Source organism: Magnolia sinica, chromosome 2 (assembly GCF_029962835.1).
Source record: "Magnolia sinica isolate HGM2019 chromosome 2, MsV1, whole genome shotgun sequence".
Classification (NCBI taxonomy): domain Eukaryota; kingdom Viridiplantae; phylum Streptophyta; class Magnoliopsida; order Magnoliales; family Magnoliaceae; genus Magnolia; species Magnolia sinica.
The window spans coordinates 71,284,392-71,289,988 of NC_080574.1; the positions used below are offsets into that span (position 1 = coordinate 71,284,392).

General features: G+C 40.3%; 1 non-coding gene across 1 annotated transcript; it reads right to left on the reverse strand.

Annotated features, from left to right (window-relative positions):
- Positions 1–1,093: 1,093 nt before the first annotated feature.
- LOC131238456 (small nucleolar RNA R71) lies at positions 1,094–1,200 on the reverse strand. The gene has a single exon (XR_009167864.1). It is a non-coding gene; the product is annotated as a small nucleolar RNA R71 (small nucleolar RNA).
- Between the last annotated feature and the right edge of the window lie 4,397 nt (positions 1,201–5,597).

Sequence of the window (5,597 nt, forward strand, 5' to 3'; positions counted from 1 at the left end):
CAAAAGTCATAGTGTTCTCCTTAACTGAATTTTCCTTCTTGTTCTCAGTTATTTCGCATTGATTTTCGTTAGTTTACTTAATCACTAGCTAAAATATTTGTTGGATTAGTTAAGAAGAATCATAAAGTTTGAATTGTGACAACCAGTCCTCGTGGGAATGATCTCGTAATACATACCGTGTCTACATCTGATTTGTATGCCTGCGAGTTTAAAATTAATTTAAATCAGGTTGGTTTAAATAAAACATCAATTTTTTGGCACAGTTGCCGGGGACTGTTTCGGTCCAAATTGGATTTAGGATTTTCTCTTATCAAAATTCATAGCCCTAGGATTTTTCTCACATCATTTCACAAATTTTATGAAACTTAATTTATTTTTTGTCTTTATTTTCTACAGGAATTGAGGAAGGAAGCTGAAAAAATACAATCGTTTGTAAAGTGAAGGAGGAGCTCCCAATTCTTCGAAATTCAATCATCTCCTTTTCCGGGTTCTTTCTTCCAATTCTTGTTTGCATAGTTTCATCTTGCTTTTAGGAATTTGTGATTTTTAGCTCTAGTTTTAATTCTCTTAGGTTGCATCTTAGTTTGGTTTTCTTTCTTACATTGCAGTAACTCAGTTTATGCTATGACATAGATCTCTAAACATAGAATTAGCACCTTTTGATCCTGAAATAGAAAGAGCTTTTCGTAGAAGATTAAGAAACATTCTATTTGAAATGGCGAACGAGAATGGAATTAAAGCTCTTAGAGATTATTCAGCTCTCGTCCAATGTAATGCACCTTCATGCATAGTGTTTCCAGCCACCACAGCAGCACACTTTGAACTTAAACCTGGAGTCATACAATTGTTGCCCTCCTTCTATGGTTTATATAAGGAGGATCCATATCATCATGTGAAAGAATTCCTAAACATTTGCTCTACCTTTAAGTTCCAAAACTTTTCAGATGATTTGATCTGTTTGCGCCTTTTTCCTTTTTCTTTGAAGGATAAGGAGAAAGCATGGTTGAATTCTCTAGAAGTTGGGTCTATCACTATATGGGACCAACTGTCTAAGAAGTTATTAAACAAGTTCTTCCCTGTTCACAAAACTAATGCTCTCCGTAGAGAAATTACTAATTTCACACAAAAAGAGGGTGAGCACTTTCATGAATGTTGGGAAAGATGGAAGGACTTACTTCTTAAATGTCCACACCATGGTTTTGATAAGTGGCAACAGGTTCAATACTTCTATGACGGTTTGACACCCTAAAACCGTCGCATGGTTGATGCCACCAGTGGATGGTCATTCATGACCAAAAGTGATGTCGAAGCTTGGAATTTCTTTGAAACCTTATGTGAGAACTCCCAGCAATGGGACTATTCAAATAGAGGTGAAAGAAGTCCCCAACCATAGAAAAAAGGTGGTATATATGAGATAGGAATCATGCCAGATCTTTATGCCAAAATTGATAGCCTGACACAGAGAGTTGATGCTTTGATGTTAAATAAGGACCTCCAAAAAAAACTCAAATCAAGTCATGTGCCATATGTTCTAGTCCCGCCCATCCTACGTAGTCTTGTCCATCTGGTGTAGCATTTCCAGAATTTCTCTCTGAACAAGTGCATGCTATGAATACTTTTCGGAGAACTGGGAATGATCCTTACTCAGACACCTACAACCCAGGGTGGGCTAGACATCCAAATTTTTCTTGGGCAAAAGGACCACAACAAGGAGGACCATCCGAAAATCCTCCAATGCAACCTTACCCCCAAGTTGGCAGTCAACAACTTCAACAGTTGGCAGTCAACAACTTCAACAGTTTCCGCAATATCAACAACTTCCTTCACAATCAAGGAAACTATCTCTTGAAGATACACTCAATCTTTTTATGCAGAGTTCTCTTCAATTTCAAAAAGACACCCAATAAACTTTACAAGCTAACCAGCAAAGCTTACATGCAAATGCATAAGCCATTGCCAAGCTGGAAATACATTTGGGTCAACTTGCCACCACATTGAGTGAGAGAGAGAAGGGCAAGTTCCCTAGCCAACCTATGGCAAATCCAAAGGGACAGTATGAGATTGACTCTAATTCAAACCAAGAACAATATCATGAGCAAGCCAAATCAATCATTACCCTTAGGTCTAGTAAACAAATCGAGAACAAAGTAGAGATGCCTAGGGAAGAATCAAATTCCAAATCGGAAGACCAAAATGAAGAGGAGAGACACACTAGTGCATCCAAAGTCCAAAAGCACTCTGACTCTCCAGGAACCACTCATGTGCCATCCTATGTGCCTAAAGCACCTTTTCCTCAACGTTTGGCACCAGTTAAGAAAGGAAACAACTTTATTGATATATTAGACATGTTTAAGCAAGTGCGAATAAACATTCCGTTGCTTGATGCTATCAAACAGGTCTCTGCTCATGCTAAGTTTCTTAAAGATTTATGCACCCTTAAGCGTAAGTTGATAGTCCACAAGAAGGTCTTCCTTGCAGAGCAACTCAGCTCCATGATTCAAGATAGCACCCCTCCTAAATTTAAGGATCCAGGAGCTCCCACCATTTCTTGTGTCATAGGAGATCATAAGATTGAGAAGGCATTGCTTGATTTAGGGGCGAGCGTTAATTTGTTGCCATATTCTGTATATGAGCAGCTAGGACTTGGTGAGCTAAAATTAACCAAAATAACACTACAACTAGCTGATAGATCTGTCAAGGTGCCCCGTCGTGTTATTGAGGATGTGCTAATCTAGGTTGATAAGTTTTATTTTCCAGTGGATTTCATCGTTCTGGATACTCAGCCCGTCCAGAATCATACTAGTCAAATCCCGGTTATCCTTGGACGTCCATTCTTGGCCACATCCAATGCTATCATAAATTGCAGGAATGGAGTTATGAAGTTGAAATTTGGTAACATGAAGATTAAAGTCAATGTTTTCAATGTTGTACAACAACCGGCAGACTCGGATGATATATTTGAAGTGAACATGATTGAGAGTCTACTGCATGACTCTTTCCTTAAATCTTTTAAAGACACTCTTAAGACTTGTTCCATCCAAGAAGTTAATGCATTGCTTGACTCTAATCTATCATGGATACTACAAAATGGAAAGCTAAAGTGGAACTTCTCCCACCATCCGAGTCTAAACTAGTCCCGTTTATTGAGAAATCACCCGAACTTGACCATGGTTGACTTAGATTGATTGATTCATGATCTATGGTTGCTTGCATTGCTTGTTTAGCTGAAGACATTAAACTTAGCGCTCCTGGGAGGCAACCCAACCTTTTGTTTCATTTCTTTTTCCTAGTTAGTTATTAAATGTTTGTGGGTAACATTACTGCAAACCCTCACGAGACTACAACTCGTCCAATAGGGGCAACCTAGGGGTTTAAAGGCTTGTTGCATATGCTAAATGCAATCGAGAGTACCTGTGAAAGTGGTTTAAGTAAGATTTTATTTTTGTTATTTTTAGGTTAGTTTGCTTTTGCTGGTTTCTCTCTTGTGCTGACCCACTCTTGCACTGATATCTTTGGATAGCCTCTTGATTATTTCATCCAGGTACTATCTTTCCATCACTCCTCCTTTACTTTCATTGTCTCATATACATTACATGGTCATATTTGTTTTTACATTGAGGACAATGTAGATTTAGGTTGGGGGTGGGAGATTAGGTTACCTAATCAGTATTTTCTTGGTCTTGAAAAAAAAATTGTGAAAATTTTTAAAATTTTTTCTGGAATTTCTTGTGAATTCGAAGTGATTTTGAAGGATAGTCGTGATTTTAGAATTACAAGATACAGAATGTTGGTAATTTATGACTCTTGTATTCAGTTATCTGATCAGTTATCTATTAGATTTCACAGTTAAGTTTGAATTATTAATCCAGAATTAGAAGTTGTAAACATTTATTGAGTCATGATTTCGCATGTCACATCTCGCTTACACATTAAGGTTTTAGTTTGATATTGAAGGGTTAACTTGGTACTCACTAAGAATGTAAGGAACCAGCCTGAAAAATATGCCCGTCATGATCAATGAAAGAAAAAGGAAATACCCAGCTATAAGATAGCTGCCTACGGAAAGGGTTGGGCGATTGAACTTCACCATAGGTTTGCTCCCTATAGGTGTAGATTCGATTCCCCATGGTTTACATTTAGAAAGAGTTAGGCGACTAGTTTTCACCATAGGTTTGCTCCCTATAGGTGAGGATTTGATTCCCCTCCTTGGCGTTAATGTTCATGGAAAAATCAAGGCTGGTAGAATGAAAAGTTGATCGGTAAGGCAAGTTTTGGTTTAGGTGTTGGTTGTCAGGAATTTCTTTGTTGGTTACCAATGATATCATGAAATTAACAATTGGATCTCTTAATAGTGATAAGCCGAGATTACACTATACACTCTTGGAGAGAAATTCTCTCTCTCTCGTTACGCCAGCCGATGAACCACGTCCGTTTGGGACGCGTTGGGGCCCACCATCTCAGATCAGATGAGAGATCTGATCCACCCATCTTGTACAAAACATGGCCTTAACCAAAACCATACCCTCCATCCCCGTTCACGCGACCATATGTGCATGCAAATGTTGGTGCAAACGAATCTTGTAAACATAACCTTTCCAGAAATGGAAACTGCCTCCACTGTTGCCAGCTCAGTGATACGAATGACGAGGATTCCTCCTATCCCAGACATCCATTTGAGGAGATCTAAGGCGTCCCACTGAGGGCGTCAGTTCCTTAAAACCAGGGGAGAAAAACCAATGGCCGAAACCACCATTTCACCAGCTGTTTTGAGAAGGCAGTCAGTGGAATCAATCTGGGCCATCCGTGGCTCATCCGACGGTGCTGAGAGGCTTAGGGAAGTGTTATAAGGAAGGCTAGGATCGTGGATGCAATGGGAGCTCTCTCATTTTCAGAAAACCTAGAAAATGGCCGTTTTCTTCCTCCAGCGAACCCACCATCCAAACCCTATTAGAGCTTCAAAAGAACCTATCCATAAGCCTTTTAGGACCCATATGGGGTGTCTGAAGGGAGCAGATTGAAGGGAGAAATGTTGTTTACAAATCCACCATTAATGGCATGTCATCTTCTCCATCGCTCAAAATCAGGTCAGCTCAATTTGTGACGCCGTTTTCAGGCTCTCACCATCTGGCGATGGCGTTGGGAGAGAAGAGTGAAGGAAAGAAAAAGAAGGGAAGAAGAAGAAAGAAAAGAGAGAGAATAGAGAAAGAGAGTGCATGTGTAGTCCGTGCACCAACTCAGCCCGACCGGGCTGCTGGTTTGACTCGCCTGAGCTTGCTCAGGTGCGGGTTTCGAGCCCCTTATTGCTGGCTCATTGCACCGGGAGGTCGGGTTTCCAACGGTCAACAACTGCTGCCTCAGGTCGAGATAGCTCGCCCTCAACTGTGGAAGCCAACTTGAGTCCCTAGTTGAACTCAATGACTCGATTCCACTCAACTCGCAGTAATAACGGCTGCATTCAGCAGCATGATCTTGCACCACCTCAGCTCAGGTGAGACAATCTTGCCACATTCGAGTCCTCTTAAATGAAAACCCGACTCAAACATCACCACTACAACCTCCATAGGTTGCTGTCAGACTTGGATCGACTCACTGAGTCG